Raw genomic sequence first — 20,662 nt, 5'->3', positions numbered from 1 at the left:
TTTGGTTGTTTAAATGCTTTTAGCCCTCCATGGAGCAACATACAAAACACACCATCAATGAATGAAAGTACATTAAAACCATAGAAATAACCACCCTTATATATGAACTGATGGCCTTGATGGAGAGCTTCGACGTCTTGAAGGACTCACTCCGAAGCTAGGTCACCGGTGGCTTCCTTGATGCTATGACGGAGGAGGAATCGATGAAAGTTGGTGACAAAGCGCCTCCAAAGCCGCAAAGACCTCCTCTCCAAACCCTAGCCGTCTGACCCCTCAAGAGCCGGACAAAAGATGAGAAAGAATAGGGCAAAAATGGCTATTTATAGGCCTTTGATGCCTCTCGGATGTCGCACCGTTCAGTCCGCTAGTTGCAAAGTCATCCGAGTAGGCCTAGGCTCGCCCAAGCCTAGCATTTGGAAGAAGGTGTATGGCATGACATTGATACTCGCCCCTGAGTCCGCCAATGCCATTTCCTCAGCTAAATTGCCAATATTACATGGAATGATGAAGCTTCCCGGGTCTTTCTTCTTGTTCGGCATGTTCTTTTGCAATACTGCCGAGCATGAAGCATCTAAAACCCCTGAAGCACTTTCCTCCAATTTCCTCTTGTTAGCCAACAAGTCTTTCAAGAACTTCGCATACTTAGGCATTTGGGCCAATGCCTCAACAAAAGGAATATTGATGTGGAGTTGCTTGAACAAACTCAGGAACTTCTTGTACTGTTCATCCCCTTGGCCATTTTTCAATCTATAGGGATAAGGGATTCTAGGTTTGAAAGGTGAGGATGACACCTCTTTCTCTTTGCTTGTCCCTTCTGCTACCTCTATAACCTCGGGTGCGTGTTCTTTTGGCTTCTCACTCGGAAGCCTATCTTCAACCTCACAACCACTTCTCAAAGTGATCGCCTTCACGTGCTCTCTAGGGTTGGTTTCTGTATTGCTTGGCAAGCTTCCATGTGGCTTTTCGGAGAGAGACTTCGCAATTTATACCACCTGATTTTCAAGGTTATACAAAGAGGCTGTGTGGTTGCAAAGTGTAGCCTCGACTGATTTAAACCTTGTATTTGCAGATTGCACAAATCTAGCCAAGTGCTTCTCTAAGTCCGTCATTCGGGTTTCCAAACCTGAGACTCTGTTTTCCACCTGAGGGGCCTGTTGTTGTTGGAAACCAATTGGCCCCATAGCCTTTTGTGGACCCTGATTACTCCATGAGAAATTTGGATGATTCTTCCAACCCGAATTATAGGTATTGCTATATGGGTTTCCTTGAGGTCTCATGCCATTACCTACAAAATCAACGTTCTCCACTGAAGAAACATCACCAATAGAGATCGGGCAATCGGAGGGAGCATGTCCTCCAACAAAACCGGTGCAATTAGTCACGGCCGCCACTCTATTTGAAGTTAGGAGATCTAACTTCTTACTCAAATTTTCCACTTGGGCCGCCAATGAAGTTACCGCATCTATTTCATGGAGACCGGCCACTTTCTTCTTCTTCCTAGCATTCCATTTGTAGCTATTTAACTCCATTTCCTCAATTAATTGACTGGCCTCATCGGGGGTCTTGTTACCTAAGGTACATCCTACTGCCGCATCCAAGAGTTGCCTTGTACTCGGGTTCAAACCTTTGTAAAAGGTTTGAACAATCATCCACTCCGGGAATCCGTGTTGCGAGTACTTTCTCAGGAGCTCCTTTAACCTTTCCCATGTCTCAAATAGAGACTCCAATTCCAACTGAACAAAGGATGAGATCTCATTCCTAAGCTTTGTTGATTTTCTGGGAGGGAAATAACGAGCCAGAAAAGCTTCCATCATCTCCTCCCATATGGTAATTGATGCTCTAGGTAATGAGTGTAGCCACTGCTTCGCTCTCCTCTTTAGGGAAAATAGTAAGGCTCTCAATTTAATGGCATCATCCGTCACCCCATTTATCTTCAGCATATCACACACCTCGAGAAAGCTCTCTATATGACTGTTTGGATCCTCATCGGCCAAACCATTGAATTGTGCGGATTGCTGCAACATGTGGATGAAAGCCGGCTTCAGCTCGAAGTTCTGATCTGTAATCGGGGGACGCACAATACTTGATTGTGTCCCCAACACTGAAGGTCTGGCATAATCGGATAATGTTCGCTGTTGCTCATTCTGTTCTGCCATGTTTTCAGATTCTTCAACTTCCAAATTAGCTGGATTAGACTGTTCTTGCACAGGCTCTTTGCCTTTTCTTCTAAGTGAACGTTCAAGCTCAGGGTCTCTTTCAATCAATATTGAGCGATTCCCTTGGGTCATAACCTAGAGCTGCACCAAAAATAAAGAAAAAGAAATCAGAACGATGATAGAATAAGAACATATGAAATAGAATGTATGGTGAAATAGCTAAGAAAACAAAGTGCAAGGTATCTCTAAACGCCTATTCCCCGGCAACGGCGCCAAAAACTTGACAAGGTCCCCTTGCATATATCCCGCAAGTGTACGAGTTTGTCAAAGTAATAATACCGGGTGAGCGGGTATCGAATCTACAGGGAATAGGGAATAAAAACACTTAATTCGATTCTTAGCTATGTGTAAGATCAATAGTGATAAGTGTGAAAATAATTCAATTCTCGAAAGTAAAAACAACAAGTAAGAAGGCACGAATAAAGGAGAAGGTAAGGCAATCAATAAAGATGGGGTACTCAGATAATGCTCGCCTAAGACAATTGTTTCAATTGCAAGAACCCTCTATTATGCTTCCTAATCAATGCAATAGTGAGTCGTGGAAATCCTTCATTACATAGTCCCAAATCTAAGGTCAACTATGCCTAACTCTATACATGTCCCGGAGGAGAAATCGAACAATCTCAACACCTCGCACTCGTATAGAGTTGCAATGAGCTCTAGGGATTCCAAGTGATAAATCTCTTCCTAATTATAGACCTAACCATTTGGTCCAGGTGGAAGGTCCCTAACCATGATTAAGCCCTAGATACTAAGATCACCTCAACGCTTCACTCCGTTACACGCAAAACTAAGCCCCAGCGGAAGTTCATCCCTTAGACCATTCACTCTATTATGGTCGCAAAGAACTCGAGGAACGGAGGTAGAATTTATCACGTCGGAGGAGAAAGGGGACGCTCCTGTACCTCTCAACTAACCCTCTCAACCCTCTCCAACCTAGCTTTGTCTAACGCTCGTGGTGTGTCACTCACTCACAAGGTTATTAACAAGAACTCTCAACCCTAGTGTCACTCTAGAGGAAATGTTCATACAATCAAGCATTCAAGGTCGGAACTCACAATAAACATCAATTTATTGAAAGCATAATAAATATATTCTATGAAACGAATACATCCTAGGGTTCACAAATACCCAAGTAGCCACTAGCGGTTTAGCTCTCCATGGAGCTAAATACAATCAAAGAGATAGAATGTAAAAGCAATGAATCCATAAAGAAACCCTCTCGATAGTCGTATCGATCGTCTTGTGGAGAGTCCTCTACTCGTCGCAAGGGATCCTTTGTCCGGCCTAGGATACACCTCGACGGATCGTTGCCGATGAAAGGTCTCCCAATAACCTTCTTCCAAACGATGCGCGATGTCAGAGCCGTAGAACCTCTCCAAAACCCTAGCCAATACCCCTCAAAACCCTAGCTGAAGCCCTCTCTCAAGTTGGGGAAAAGATGGAGAAAAGAATACTGAAATCGGGACTGAATCGGCTTTAAATAGGGCTGGAATCGGGCGACTCAACGGGCGTTCATAATGTCACACGCTCCTGCGGAATTTCCACACGGGCGTGGATAATTTCCACACGCCCGTGTGGATTCTCTGATTTTCTATTTTCTCGGCCGGCTGTGAACTGTGCTGCTACAGTATTGCGCTACAGTGTCGCTACAATGCTCCGCTACAATATCTGGCCTGAATAGCTTCCTGAATCCATACTTTCATTAGGGTAACGCAAATGGGCACACGTTCACATCGTGGATCACCTGCTTCTTCAATGATAGATGAGTTGGTGGAGCTCTTGTTCTATGTGCATAGATCGGAATGCTAGACTGTGATTGCCTTTGTGCCCCTCCAAATGGTTGTGCTTACTCAAATACGAGGAGGTTGGCACACACTCTAGCATCTCATACCCGACCTATGTCTTCGCGTTTGAACCTTAGCAAGATTTCCTGCAAAATCGGTGCATTGTGATCCACATTGGTTTCTTTCCTTCATACTCGGCCCCACAACCCTACCTACATGAAAGTAACATAAAAACACACATATTAGTGTAAAAACCGGAGAAAAGTAATGCTCAACATAAGGAATGAACGCTTCGCATTCATATCGCACAAGCACTTATCAGCAAACGGGCTGTATTGGTGCCATATGGGAGCCATATGGCGGGTCGTTTGGGGCATAAATTTATGTTTTAAAAGCCCTTTTTCTCATTCTTTTTACACTTTTCCTTGAGACCTTTTCTCTTCCACTTTCCTCCTCCTCTAGAACCTTCATGCCCAATTCTCAAACCCATCATCCCTTGCCTTGAATCAAGAAGAAACTCGAAGATCTCTCCTTCCTCTCTTGAGAAGTCCTTTTCCTTAGGGTTTTGTGAAGCTTTGAGGTAAGGATGTGTTGGATTTGATCTTCTTCTTCTCCCTTTCTCTTATTTTGATTTTCTTTGAAGTTATTGATGGATAATCATGGGTTTTGTTTGGATTTAAAGAATAGAAGAAGATTGAAGTTGTATAACCTTGAATTCAATGAGATTTGAGAGAGATCTTTTATGTTCTAAATTAGTGTTATGGTAATACTGAATCAAGTTTGCTTCCTTTTGCTTTTGTTGTTAGCTTTGAGGATTTTGAGAGTTTTATTCTTGTTAGATCTTCTTGCTAGAATGTTTAGCATACCGTAGCAGCACTCATTTTCCCATTTTGAGCATTGTTCTTCATTTCAATTGATCAAAGTCATTGATGAGGTTTCATTGCTTGTTTTGGTTGTTTAAATGCTTCTAGGATGTGAGACTTCAATCAAGGGGAAAGAACCGGTGGAGAAGTAACACCGTGGTGTTTTAGCTCGCCAAGTTTGTGAGTGGGATTTACTAAATCATTGGCTATAAATCATGCATGCTTGCTAGTACTTAAATTACTTACCTTTGAATGATAAACTTTTTGTTGTTAAAACTCTTGAAATGTTTTCCATGGGATCTAGAAATCATGATGATTAATGACTTGGCTTGGTTCATGCTTGTTGATAAAGATTATATATATTATTTGTGGTTTGGAAACCCTATGTTTTGAAATTTATTTTTTCAAGTTATGTATTTCAAGATACTTGATATTCTTCTTATAATGACTATAAAGGCATGTGTAAACCAAATTGGAATTCATCATGATGATGTTATATTTGACGTATATTTTCAAAAATTGGAATTCATCATGATGATGTAAACCAAATTGGAATTCATCATGATTTTTTGGTTTTGAATCAAACCCTAATCCCATGTTTTCCTTTCGGAATGTCTCTTGTTTTTTAATCAAAACACTAACGCTATGTAATAGTTTTGCTTTTCCTAATGTCTCCCATTTTTAAACAAAACCCTAATTCTATGTCTTCTTTTCATAATGTGTTGAATTTTTTGGGTTTGAATCAAAACCCTAATCCTATGTTTTATTTTTAGAATGTCTTCTATATTTTGGTTTTTAGTCAAAAACATAATCCTATGTTATTGTTTGAAATGTCTTTAATTTCCTAATCAAAGCCATAATCCTTTGTTTTCTTTTCAAAATATCTCCTATTTTTCAATCAAAGCCCTAATCCTATTTTTCTTCTCGGAATGTCTCCAATTTTTTAGGTTTGAATCAAACAACCTAGTTCTATGTTTTTGTAATGTCTCATATTTTTTAATTTTGAATCAAAACCCAAATCATATGTTTTATTTCCGAAATGTTTGCTATTTATCTGTTTTGAATGAAAACCCCAACCTATGTATAATTTTTAACATGTCTTCTCTTTTTCAGTTTTGAATGAAAACCATAATTCTACATTTTTTTTCGGAATGTCTTCAATTTATTTATCAAAGCACAAATTTTATGTTTTATTTTCGGAATGTCTTCAATTTTATAGGTTTGAATCAAAAAAAACAGAATCTATGTTTTTTTCTTTTTGGAATGTGTCCTGTTTTTTGTTTTTTAATCGAAACCCTAATCCTATGTTTTTATTTTGAAAATGACTACTATTTTTAAATCAAAACCCTAATCGTATGTAAAAGTTTTCCTTTCCTAATTTCTCTTATTTATTAGTTTTCAATTAAAACCCATAACACGAATCCTATACTTTCTTTTTGGAATATCTCCTATTTTTGTTTTTGAATGAAAACAATAATTCTACATTTTCCTTTTAGAATGTAAATAATTTTTGAATCAAAACCCTAATCCTATGTTTCTTTTTGGAATGACTATTGATTCTTAACCATAACCCTAATCCTATTTTTCTATTTAGAATGTCTCCTATTTTTCACTCAAAACCCTAATCCTATATTTTTCTTTTCAAAATGTCTCCTATTTTTTGTTTTTCAATTACAACCCTACTCCTATATTTTCTTTTGAAAATATCACCAAATTTTTAATTAAAATCCTAACCCTGTGTTTTCTTTACGTAACATCTCCTATTTTTGAATCATTACCCTAATCCTATGTTTTCTTTTTGAAATGCCTTCAATTTATTGTTTTGGAGTCAAAACTCTAATCCTATGTTTTCCGTTTAGAATGTCTTCTTTTTTTCTGTTCTGAATCAAAACACTAGCCCTAACATACTTTCCATAATGTCTCCTATTTTTTAGTTTTGAAATAAACCACTAATCATTTGTTTTTCTTATTGAGATTTCTCCTACTTCACTATCAAAACCAAATTTGATGTTTTCTTTCGCAGAGTTTCCTACTTTTCTATTTTCAATCAAAAATCAAATCCTATTTTTTCTTTACAGAATGTCTCCTTTTTTTGGGTTTAAATAAAAACCATAATCATATATTTCTTTTCGGAATGTCTCCAATTTTCTTAGTTTAGAATCAAAACTCTAATCCTATGTTTTTTTTATCGGAATGTGTCATATATTTTGGCTTTCAAACAAAACCTTAATAGTACATTTTTTCTTGTCGAAAAGTCTCATATTTTTCAGTTTTGAATAAAAATCCTAATTCTATGTTTTATTTTCACAATAACACCTATTTTTAAATCAAAACCATAAGCCTATTTTTATTTTTGTAATGTCTCATACTTTTCAATTAGACGACTAATCGTTACTTTTTTTTAATGCCTACTATTTTCAACCAAAACACTAAGCTTATGTTTTTTTTTCAGAATGTCTCCTATTTTTGATTGGTAAAGCAAATAGTACCTCCTTTTTTCTGAATGTCTCAGATTTTTTAATTAAAACATAAATACTATGTTTCCTTTTTGGAATGTCGCCTATTTTTGAATCATAACCTAATCCTTTGTTTGCCCTCCAAATATCTCCTAGTTTTCAGTTTTGAATCAAGATCCTAATCCTACGTTTTTCTTTTATAATGTCTCCTAATTTTTTCTTTTGAATGAAAACCCTAATAATATGTTTTATTTTTGGTATGACTACTGTTTTTAAATCAAAACCCTAATCTTATATACATGTTTTCTTTTTTATAATGTGTCCTATTTTTTAGTCAAAACCCTTATCCTATATTTTTTTTTGGGAAGATCTCTTATTTATTAGTTTCCATTCAAAACCATAATCCTATGTTTTTCTTTATAGAAGGTCTCCTATTTTTACGTATTGAATTATATCCATAATCCTACTATTTTTTTTTCAGAATGTCACCAATTTTTGAATCAAAACCGTAATCCTATGTTTCATCTTGTAATGTGTTCTATTTTTGGGTTTTAAATCAAAACTCTAATTCTATATTTTCTATTAGGAATGTCTCAAATGTTTCAGTTTTGAATCAAAACCCTAGTCCTGTATTTTCTTTCAGGAATGTCCCCAATTTTTGAATAAAAAATCTAATCCTATGTTTTTTTTTAATGTGCCCTATTTTTTGGTATTGAATCAAAAGCCAAATCCTATATTTTCTTTTTCTTAATGTCTACTGTTTCTTAGTTTTGAATCAAAATACTAACTGAATGTTTTCTTTTCGTATTGTCTCCAATTTTTTAATCAAAATTCTAATCCTATGTTTTAATTTCAGAATGCCCCCTATTTTCTAGTTTTGAATCAAGACCCTAATCATATGACTTCTTTTTGGGATTTCTCATATTTTGCAATCAAAACCTAATCCAATGTTTTCTTTTCAGAATGTATCTTATTTTTGAATTAAAACCCTAATAATATGTTTTTTTTGGAATGCCTCCCATTTTTCAATTAAAATCCTAATCCTATTATTTCCTTTTGGAAGATCTCATATTTTTTGGTTTTGAATCAAAAAACTTAATCCCATGTTTTCTTATCAGAAAATCTCCTATTTTTTAATCAGTACCATAATTCTATGCTTTATTTTAGGATTGCGTCCTATTTTTAAATCAAAATCCTAATCCTAAGTTTTTCTTTTTGAATGTCTCCCAGTTTCGGTTTTGAATCAAAACCACAATTCTATGTTTTTTTGGAATGTCGCTTATTTTTTCTTTTCCTAATGTTTCCTTTTTTTCAAACGCACTAAACCTATGTTTTCTTTTTGGATTGTCTCCTATTATTTGGTTTTGAATCAAAAGCCTAATCCTATATTTTCTTTTTCTATTTTTGGTTTTGAATCAAAACTATAATCCTATGTTTACTTTTCTCAATGTCTACTATTATTCAATTGAAACCCTAGTCCTATATTCTTTTTGGAATGTCTCCTATTATTTGGTTTTGAATCAAAACCCTAATCATATGTTCTTATTTCAAAATGTCTTCTATATTTAGGTTTTGAATCAAAACCATAATCTTATATTTTCTTTTTATTGTGCTCTATTTTTCAATCAAAACACTAATCCTGTGTTTAATTTTGGGATGCCTTCTTTTTTTTATCCAAACTCTAATCCTATGTAATTATTTTCCTAATGTCTCTTGTTTTTTTGGTTTTGAATCAAAACCCTAATACAATGTTTTCTTTTTGGAATGTCTCATATTTGTCAGATTTGATCAAAAGGAAATCAAATGTTTTATCTAGAATGTTTCCTCTGTTTCCAATTTGAATCAAAACCTTAATTATGTTTCCTTTTCGGTTTTGAATCAAAACCATAATCCTATGATATTTTTTTTTTTTTTTTTTTTTTTGGAATGTCTTCTGTTTTTTATTCAAGATAGAAGTATTAAAGATTTTTTTTTTAATACCTCCTATTTTTTAATCAAAACACTAATATTATGTTTTCTTTTATGAGTGTCTGCTATTTTTTAATCAAAATAATAATCCTATGTTTTTTTCCGTAATGTCTCATAGTTTTTAATCAAAACCCTAATCCTATGATTTCTTTATGTAATGGCTCCTATTTTTTAATCAAAACCGTAATCCTATGTTTTCTTTTGGAAATGTCTGCTATTTTTTAATCAAAACACTAATAATATTTTTACTTTTGGAAATGTCCTCTATTTTTCAGTTTTGAATCAAAAATCTAATCTAATATTTTCTTATAGTAATGTCTATAATTTTTCAATGAAAACAATAATCCTATGTTTTCTTTTCGAAATGTGTCATATTTATTTAATCATAACCCTAATCCTATGTTTGGTTGTCAGAATATCTACTTTTTTTTAATGAAAACCCTAATCCAAGTTTTTCTTATTGTGATGTCTCATATTTTTAAATTAAAACACTAATCCAATGTTTTCTTATAGTAATATCTCCTATTTTGCAGTAAAAAACCTTATCCGATGATTGCTTATAAGAATGTCTCATATTTCTAAATCAAAAACCTAATCTTTTCGTTTTTTTTCAGAATGGCTGCTATTTTTTTTAATCCAACCCCTAATCTTATGTTTTCTTTTTAGAATATCTCTAATTTTTCAATCATGAATCAAAACCCTAATCAAATATGTTTTTTAAAAATATCTCATTTTCTTAATCAAAATTCTTATCCAATTTTTTATTTTGGGAATCTCTGCTTATGTTTTCTTTACATGATGCTTCCTATTTTTGAATAAAAATTCTAATCCTATGTTTTTATTTTCGAATGCCTACTATGTTTTAAATCAAAACCATAATCTTATAGAATGTCTGTCATTTTTAAAACGAAAAGAATAATCGATGTTTTTCTTTCTGGAATGTCTACTATTTTTGAATAATAAAAATCCTATGGTTTCTCTTGCAATATCTAATATTTATCAAGAAAAACCAAAGCCCTTTGTTCTTTGTCTGTAATGGCTGCTATTTTTGAATCAAAAGCCTAATCCGATGTTATCATTTTTAATCAAAACAATAAACCTATGTTTTCTTTTACAAATGTCCCATATTTTTCAGTTTTTAATTAAAACCATAATTCTATATTTGTTTATAGTAATGTCTCTTATTTTTTCAATTAAAAAACCTAATCGATATCACTTTTTCTTTTTAGAAATAACTCATATTTTTCAATTAAAACCCTAATCGGATGTTTTCTTTTCAAAATGTCTTATATTTTTCTAAAAAAAAAAATCTTAATCATGTGTTTTCTTTTAGGAATGTCTTATATTTTTCTATTAAAACCTTAATTCTAGGTTTTTTTTGAATATCTATTATTTTTTTATAAAAACCTAAATCCAACGCTTTTTTCTTATAGCAATGTCTCATATGTTTAATTCAAACCCTAATCCTATGTTTTCTTATAGTAATCTTCATTTTTTAAATCCAGCTCAGTCTTATGTTTTTCGATATGAATATCTATTTTTGGAATCAAAACACTAATCCCATATTTTTATTAGGGAATGTGCCCTATTTTTCAGTTTTGAATCGTAACCCTAATCCTTCGTTTTTCTCTATAAAATGTTTCATTTTTTTTTTTAATAAAAATCCTTATCCTATCTTTTCTTTGGGAATCTGTGGCAATGTTTTTTTTGGAATGCCCTTATCTTTGAACAAAAATCCTAATCCTTTGTTTTCTTTTGGGAATGCCTCCTATTTTTGAATCAAAACAATAATTTCAAGAAATGGTGTAGAAAGAATGAGAAAAAGATGAGAAAAGGGCTTTTAAACCCTAAATTTAAGCCCCCATCATCGACCCCCATGATGGTCCACATCGCCCGTATGAACTATTTCAAAGCTTGATGGAATTTTTCATACGGGGTGTATCTGCTGCGTATGGACCCGTCTCCGGCAAATGTCGGAATGCCTTATCTTTGAACAAAAATCCTAATCCTTTATTTAGTTTTGGGAATGCCTCATATTTTGAATCCAAAACCATAATCTCAAGGAAAGGTGTAGAAAGAATCTGCGAAAAGATGAGAAAAAGGTCCCTTTTAAAACCCTAAATTTACGTACCCATATGGTCCACATGCCGTATGAACTAGTTCAAAGTTTCTATAATTTTTCATAGCGTGTTAGTGTCCAAAGACGTGATGGACCTCGTCATTCAGACCTAAATGATCGAATTGGTGTCGAATTGACCTCTTTTTATTCTACTGACTTGGGACACTTTTAAAGCACACTCACACATGAAAAATTACTCAAGAAAAATGAAATTGAAACATGAAGGATACGCACATATATATATATATATGAAAAAGTCTAATTACCACAAATTTTCAATTAAAACCCTAATCCTATGTTTTTTTTATAATAATGTCTCCTATTTTTTAATCAAAACAAGAATCCTTTGTTTTCTTATAGTGATGTCTTCTATTTTTAAATCAAAACCCTAATCCTATATTTTCTTTTCGAAATGCCTAATATATTTGAATCAAAACCCTAATCCTATGTTTTCTTTTTGGAATGTCTAATTTTTTTAATCAAAACCCTAATCATATCTTTTGTTTTATAAATGTTTGCAATTTTTGAATCAAAACCCTAATCGTATGTTTTTTTTTCGGAATGTCTTCTATTTTTTGAATAAGAAACCTAATCCTATGTTTTCTTTTTATAATGTCTTCTATTTTTGAATTAAACACTAATCCAATGTTAAATTGTGGCAAAGCCTCCAATTATTTAATCACAACACTAATTCTATGTATTATTTTTGGAATGTCTCTTATTTTTTTGGTTTTGAATCAAAACCTTAATACAATGTTTTCTTTTTGGAATGTCTCATATTTGTCAGATTTGAATCAAAAAGAAATCAAATGTTTTATTTAGAATGTTTCCTCTTTTTCCAATTTGAATCAAAACTTTAATTATGTTTCCTTTCCGGTTTTGAATCAAAACCATAATCCTATGATTTTTTTTTGGAATGTCTTCTATTTTTTAATCAACACAGAAGTATTAAAGCTTTTTCTTTTTAATACCTCCTATTTTTTAATCAAAACCCTAATATTATGTTTTCTTTTATGAGTGTCTGCTATTTTTTAATCAAAAAAATAATCCTATATTTTTTTCCGTAATGTCTCATAGTTTTTTAATCAAAACCTTAATCCTATGATTTCTTTATGTAATGGCTCCTATTTTTTAATGAAAACCATAATCCAATTTTTGGGAATGTATGCTATTTTTTAATCAAAACACTAATCATATATTTACTTTTGGAGATGTCCTCTATTTTTCAGTTTTGAATCAAAAATCTAATTTAATATTTTCATATTGTAATGTCTATAATTTTTCAATGAAAGCAATAATAATATTTTTTCTTTTCGAAATATGTCATATTTTTTTAATCATAACCCTAATGCTATGTTTGGTTGTCAGAATATCTACTATTTTTTAATGAAAACCATAATCCAATTTTTTTCTTATTGTGATGTCTTATATTTTTGAATTACAACACTAATCCAATGTTTTCTTATAGTAATATTCTTATTTTTGCATAAAAAACCCTAATCCTATGATTGCTTTATAAGAATGTCCTCATATTTTTAAAAACAAAAACCTAATCTTTTCTTTTCTTTCTAGAATGGTTGCTATAATCCAAACCCTAATCTTATCTTTTCGAATATCTCTAATCAATCCTCGAGATCAAAACCGTAATCCCATAATTTTTTTAAAAAAATGTCTCATTTTCTTAATCAAAATTCTTTTCCAATTTTTTTGTTTTGGGAATATCTGCTTATGTTTTCTTTAAATGATGCTTCCTATTTTTGAATAAAAATCCTAATCCTATGTTTTTATTTTTCTGAATGCCTACTATGTTTAAATCAAAAACCATAATCTTATAGAATGTTCGCCATTTTTTAAACAAAAAGAATAATCGTGATGTTTTCTTTTCGGGAATGTCTACTATTTTTGAATAATAAAAATCCTATGGTTTCTCTTCGCAATATCTAATATTTATCAAAGCAAAACCAAAGCCCTTTGTCTCTCTCTGTAATGGCTCTATTTTTGAACTCAAAGCCCTAATCTGATGTTATCATTTTTAATCAAAACAATAAACCTATGTTTTCTTTTACAAATGTCCCATATTTTTCATTTTTAATTAAAACCATAATTCTATATTTGTTTGTAGTAATGTCTCTTATTTTTCATTTAAAAACCTAATCGTATACTTTTTCTTTTAGAAATAACTCATATTTTTCAATTAAAACCCTAATCGGATGTTTTCTTTTCGAGATGTCTTATATTTTTCAAAAAAAAAAAATCTTAATCATGTTTTTTGTTTTAGGAATGTCTTATATTTTTCTATTAAAACCATAATTCTAGGTTTCTTTTGAATATCTATTATTTTTTAATAAAAACCTAAATCCAACGTTTTCTTATAGCAATGTCTCATATGTTTAATTCAAAACCCTAATCCTATGTTTTCTTATAGTAATCTTTCGCATTTTTTAAATCAAAAACCTAGTCTTATGTTTTCTTATACGAATATCTGTTATTTTTGAATCAAATCTCTAATCCCATATTTTTATTTTGGAATGTGTCCTATTTTTCAGTTTTGAATCGTAACCCAAATTCTTTGTTTTTCTCTATAAAATGTTTCATTTTTTTTTAATAAAAATCCTTATCCTATCTTTTTTTTTGGAATCTCTGGCAATGTTTTTTTCGGAATGCCCTTATCTTTGAACAAAAATCCTAATCCTTTATTTAGTTTTGGGAATGCCTCCTATTTTTGAATCAAAACCATAATCTCAAGGAAAGGTGTAGAAAGAATGCGAAAAAGATGAGAAAGGGTCTTTTAAACCCTAAATTTACGACCCATATGGTCCACATACGCCCCCGTTTGAACTAGTTCAAAGTTTCTATAATTTTCATAGCAGGGTGTGTCCAGCACGTATGGACCCTGTCATGCCCATTCAGCCTAAATGTCGGATTGGTGTCGATTGACCTCTTTTTATTCTAATGACTTGGGACACTTTTTAAGCACACTCACACATGAAAATAACTCAAGAAAACAAATTGAAACATGAGGGGAAAATATACATACATATATATATATATATATATATATATGAAAAAGTATAATTACCACAAATTTTTCAATTAAAAACCCTAATCCCTATGTTTTATAATAATGTCTCCTATTTTTCAGTCAAAAATAGGAATCCTTTGTTTTCTTATAGTGATGTAAGCTCTATTTTAAAATCAAAAACCCTAATCCTATATTTTCTTTTAGAAATGCCTAATATATTTGAGTCAATAGCCTAATCCTATGTTTTTCTAATTTTGCTATTTTTCAATAAAAATTCAATTCTTTCTTGTCTTTATAGAATGTGTCATATTTTTCAGTTTTTAATTAAACCAAAATCCTTGGTTTTCTTTTTGGAATGTCTAATTTTTTTAATCAAAACCCTAATCATATCTTTTGTTTTATAAATGTTTGCTATTTTTGAATCAAAGACCCTGTCGTATGTATAATGTCTTCTATAATACCTAATCCTATGTTTTCTTTTCATAATGTCTTCTATTTTTGAATTACACACTAATCCAATGTTTTATTGAGGCAAACCCTCCAATTATTCAATCATAACACTAATTCTATGTATTCTTTTTGGAATGTCTCTTGTTTTTTTGGTTTTGAATCTAAACCCTAATACAATGTTTTCATTTTGGAATGTCTCATATTTGTCAGATTTGAATCAAAAGGAAATCTCTTATTTTTTTGGTTTTGAATCAAAACACTAATACAATGTTTTCTTTTTGGAATGTCTAATATTTGTCCGATTCGAATCAAAAGGAAATCAAATGTTTTATTTAGAATGTTTCCTCTTTTTCCAATTGGAATCAAAACCTTAATTCTATTTCCTTTTCGGTTTTGAATGAATACCATAAACCTATGATTTTTTTTTTTGAATGTCTTCTATTTTTTAATCAAGACAGAAGTATTTAAGCTTTTTTCCTTTTAATACCTACTATTTTTTAATCAAAACACTAATATTATGTTTTCTTTTATGAGTGTCTGCTATTTTTTAATCAAAACAATAATCCTATGTTTTTTTCCGTAATGTCTCATAGTTTTTAATCAAAACCCTAATCCTATGATTTGTTTATGTAATGGCTCCTATTTTTTATTCAAAACCGTAATCCTATATTTTTTTTTGGGAATGTCTGCTATTTTTTAATCAAAACACTAATCATATGTTTACTTTTGGAAATGTCCTCTATTTTTCAGTTTTGAATCAAAAATCTAATCTAATATTTTCTTATAGTAATGTCTATAATTTTTAAATGAAAACAATAATCCTATGTTTTCTTTTCGAAATGTGTCATATTTTATTAATCATAACCCTAATCCTATGTTTGGTTGCCAAAATATCTACTATTTTTTAATGAAAACCCTAATCCAATTTTTTTCTTATTGTGATGTCTCATATTTTTGAATTACAACACTAATCCAATGTTTTCTTATAGTAATATCTCTTATTTTGCAGTAAAAAACCTAATCCTATGATTGCTTATAAGAATATCTCATATTTTTAAATCAAAAACCTAATCAAAAATCTAATCTAATATTTTCTTATAGTAATGTCTATAATTTTTCAATGAAAACAATAATCCTATGTTTTCTTTTCGAAATGTGTCATATTTTATTAATCATAACCCTAATCCTATGTTTGGTTGTCAGAATATCTACTATTTTTTAATGAAAACCCTAATCCATTTTTTTTCTTATTGTTATGTCTCATATTTTTGAATTACAACACTAATCCAATGTTTTCTTATAGTAATATCTCTTATTTTGCAGTAAAAAACCTAATCCTATGATTGCTTATAAGAATGTCTCATATTTTTAAAACAAAAACCTAATCTTTTCTTTTCTTTTCAGAATGGTTGCTATTTTTTTTAATCCAAACCCTAATCTTAATTTTTTCTTTTCGGAATATCTCTAATTTTTCAATCCTGAATCAAAACCGTAATCTCATATTTTTTTTTTTAAAAATGTCTCATTTTCTTAATCGAAATTCTTATCCAATTTTTTGTTTTGGGAATCTCTGCTTATGTTTTCTTTAAATGATGCTTCCTATTTTTGAATAAAAATCCTAATCCTATGTTTTTATTTTTGGAATGCCTACTATGTTTAAATCAAAACCATAATCTTATTTTTTTTAGAATGTCTGCCATTTTTTAAACAAAAGAATAATCGCATGTTTTCTTTCGGGAATGTCTACTATTTTTGAATAATAAAAAATCCTATGGTTTCTCTTCGCAATATCTAATATTTATCAAGCAAAACCAAAGCCCTTTGTTCTCTCTCTGTAATGGCTCCTATTTTTGAATCAAAAGCCTAATCCGATGTTATCATTTTTTAATCAAAACAATAAACCTATGTTTTCTTTTACAAATGTCCCATATTTTTCATTTTTAATTAAAACCATAATTCTATATTTGTTTGTAGTAATGTCTCTTATTTTTCAATTAAAAACCTAATCTTATACTTTTTCTTTTAGAAATAACTCATATTTTTCAATTAAAAACCCTAATCGGATGTTTTTCTTTTCGATGTCTTTATATTTTTCAAATCTTAATCATGTTTTTTGTTTTAGGAATGTCTTATATTTTTCTATTAAAACCATAATTCTAGGTTTCTTTTGAATATCTATTATTTTTTAATAAAAACCTAAAATCCAACGTTTTCTTATAGCAATGTCTCATATGTTTTAATTCAAAACCCTAATCCCTATGTTTTTCTTATAGTAATCTTTTCGCATTTTTAAATCAAAAACCTAGTCTTATGTTTTTCTTATCACGAATATCATTATTTTTGAATCAAATCTCTAATCCCATATTTTTATTTTGGAATGTGTCCTATCTTTTTCGATTTTGAATCGTAACCCTATTCTTTGTTTTCTCTATAAAATGTTTCATAATAAAAATCCTTATCCTATCTGGAATCTCTGGCAATGTTTTTTTCGGAATGCCCTTATCTTTGAACAAAAATCCTAATCCTTTATTTAGTTTTGGGAATGCCTCCTATTTTTGAATCAAAAACCATAATCTCAAGGAAAGGTGTAGAAAAGAATCGAAAAAGATGAGAAAGGGTCTTTTAAACCCTAAATTTACGACCCATATGGTCCACATACGCCCCCGTTTGAACTAGTTCAAAGTTTCTATAATTTTCATAGCAGGGTGTGTCCAGCACGTATGGACCCTGTCATGCCCATTCAGCCTAAATGACTGAATTGGTGTCCGATTGACCTCTTTTTTTATTCTAATGACTTGGGACACTTTTAAGCACACTCACACATGAAAATAACTCAAGAAAACAAATTGAAACATGAGGGAAAAAAATATACATACATATATATATATATATATATATATATATGAAAAAGTATAATTACCACAAATTTTCAATTAAAACCCTAATCCTATGTTTTGTTTTTATAATAATGTCTCCTATTTTTCAATCAAAATAGCAATCCTTTGTTTTCTTATAGTGATGTCGTCTATTTTAAAATCAAAACCCTAATCCTATATTTTCTTTTAGAAATGCCTAATATATTTGAGTCAATAGCCTAATCCTATGTTTTTTCTAATTTTTTGCTATTTTTCAATAAAAAATTCAATTCTTTCTTGTCTTTTATAGAATGTGTCATATTTTTCAGTTTTTAATTAAACCAAAATCCTTGGTTTTCTTTTTGGAATGTCTAATTTTTTTAATCAAAACCCTAATCATATCTTTTGTTTTATAAATGTTTGCTATTTTTGAATCAAAATCCTAATCGTATGTATTTTTTTTTTTTAATGTCTTCTATTTTTTTTAATAAAAAACCTAATCCTATGTTTTCTTTTCATAATGTCTTCTATTTTTGAATTACACACTAATCCAATGTTTTATTGAGGCAAACCCTCCAATTATTCAATCATAACACTAATTCTATGTATTCTTTTGGAATGTCTCTTGTTTTTGGTTTTTGAATCTAAAACCCTAATACAATGTTTTTCATTTGGAATGTCTCATATTTGTCGATTTGAATCAAAAGGAAATCTCTTATTTTGGTTTTGAATCAAAACACTAATACAATGTTTCTTTTGGAATGTCTAATATTTGTCCGATTCGAATCAAAAGGAAATCAAATGTTTTATTTAGAATGTTTCCTCTTTTTCCAATTGGAATCAAACCTTATTCTATTTCCTTTTTCGGGTTTTGAATGAATACCACTAAACCTATGATGAATGTCTTCTATTTTTAATCAAAGACGAGTATTTAAGCTTTTCCTTTTTAATACCTACTATAATCAAAACACCTAATATTATGTTTTCTTTTATGAGTGTACGCTATAATCAAAACAATAATCCTATGTTTTTCAGTAATGTCTCATAGTAATCAAAACCCTAATCCTATGATTTGTTTATGTAATAGCTCTATTTTTAATCAAACACCGTAATCCTATATGGGATATGTCTGCTATTTTTAATCGAAAACACTAATCATATGTTTTACTTTTGGAAATGTCCTCTATTTTTCGGTTTTGAATCAAAAATCTAATCTAATATTTTCTTATAGTGACGTGTACTATAATTTTTAAAGTAGAAACAATAATCCTATGTTTTCTTTTCGAAAATGTCATATTTTATTAATCATAACCCTAATCCTATGTTTGGTTGCCAAAACTATCTCTACTATTTTAATGAAAACCCTAATCCAATCTGTATTACGTGATGTCTCATATCGAATTGCAACACTAATCCAATGTTTTCTTATAGTAATATCCTCTTATTTTTGCGGTACCCTAATCCTATGATTGCTTATAAGAATAATCTCATATTTTTAAATCAAAAACCTAATCAAAATCTAATCTAATATTTTCTTATAGTAATGTCTATAATTTTCAGTAAAGAAACAATAATCCTATCTTTCTTTTCGAAATGTGTACTTATTTTATTAATCACTAACCCTAATCCTATGTTTGGTTGTCGAGAATATCTACTATAATGAAAACCCTAATCCATCTTATTGTTATGTCTCCATGCATATGAGTTACAACACTAATCCAATGTTTTTCTTATAGTAATATCTACTTATTTTGACGGTAAAACCTACCATCCTATGATTCTTATAAGAATGTCTCATATTCTTTAAAACAAAACCTAATCTTTTCTTTCTTTTAGATGATTTATTTTTAATCCAAACTAATCTTAATTTTTCTTTTGAATATCTAATTTTTCAATCACGAATCAAAACCGTATTAATCTCATATTTGGTTTTAAAAATGTCTCATTTTCTTATTCAATTCTTATCAATTTTTTTGTTTTTGAGAATCTAAGCATAGCTTTTCTTTAAATGATGCTTCTATTTTTGAATAAAAATCCTAATCCTATGTTTTTATTTTGGATACCTACTTATGTTTAAATCAAACCATAATCTTATTTTTTTTTTTAAGGCCATCGCCCATTTTAAACAAAGAATAATCGCATGTTTTCTTTAGAATATCTACTATTTTTTGGACAATAAAAATCTATAGTTTCTCTTAATATCTGTATTTATCCAAGCAAAGTAAAGCCCTTTGTTTCTCTCTACGTAATGGCTCTATTTTTTGAATCAAAAGCCTAATCCGATGTTGTCATTTTTTAATCAAAACAATAAAACCTATGTTTTCTTCCTGATAACCCATATTTTTCATTTTTTAATTAGAAACCATATTCTATATTTGTTTGTATTAATGTCTCTTATTTTTCAATTAAAAACCTAATCTTATACTTTTCTTTTGCAAAATAAACTCTTTTCAATTAAATCTATCGGATGTTTTCTTTTCGAAATGTCTTATATTTTCAAAAAAAAATCTTAATCATGTGTTTCTTTTAGGAATGTCTTATATTTCTATTAAAACGCTTAAATTCTAGGTTTTTTTTGAATATATTATTTTAATAAAACCTAAATCAGCGTTTTCTTATGTAATGTCTCATATCATTTAATTCAAACCGTAATCCTCGTTTTTCTTATAGTAATCTTTTGTATTTTAAATCAAAACATAGCCCATATTTTATTTTAGATGTCCTCACTTTTCATTTTTTGAATCAGTAACCCTAATACTTTGTTTTTCTCTATAAAATGTTTCATTTTTTAAATAAAAATCCTTATCCTATCTTTTGTTGGGAAATCTCTGGCAATGTTTTTTTTGGAATGTATATCTTTGAACAAAAATCTAATCCTTTGTTATCTTTTGGGAATGCCTCCTATTTTTGTCTTAATGCCGTAACT

At 30.3% G+C, this 20,662-nt stretch overlaps 1 non-coding gene across 1 annotated transcript; it reads left to right on the top strand.

Moving 5' to 3' along the window:
• The first annotated feature begins 1,659 nt into the window (after positions 1 to 1,659).
• Positions 1,660 to 1,766, top strand: LOC120252232. The gene has a single exon (XR_005533776.1). It is a non-coding gene; the product is annotated as a small nucleolar RNA R71 (small nucleolar RNA).
• The last annotated feature ends 18,896 nt before the right edge of the window (positions 1,767 to 20,662 follow it).

The sequence above is a fragment of the Dioscorea cayenensis genome, chromosome 20, assembly GCF_009730915.1.
Source record: "Dioscorea cayenensis subsp. rotundata cultivar TDr96_F1 chromosome 20, TDr96_F1_v2_PseudoChromosome.rev07_lg8_w22 25.fasta, whole genome shotgun sequence".
Lineage (NCBI taxonomy): Eukaryota > Viridiplantae > Streptophyta > Magnoliopsida > Dioscoreales > Dioscoreaceae > Dioscorea > Dioscorea cayenensis.
This window is presented reverse-complemented; position numbering and strand designations above follow the sequence as displayed.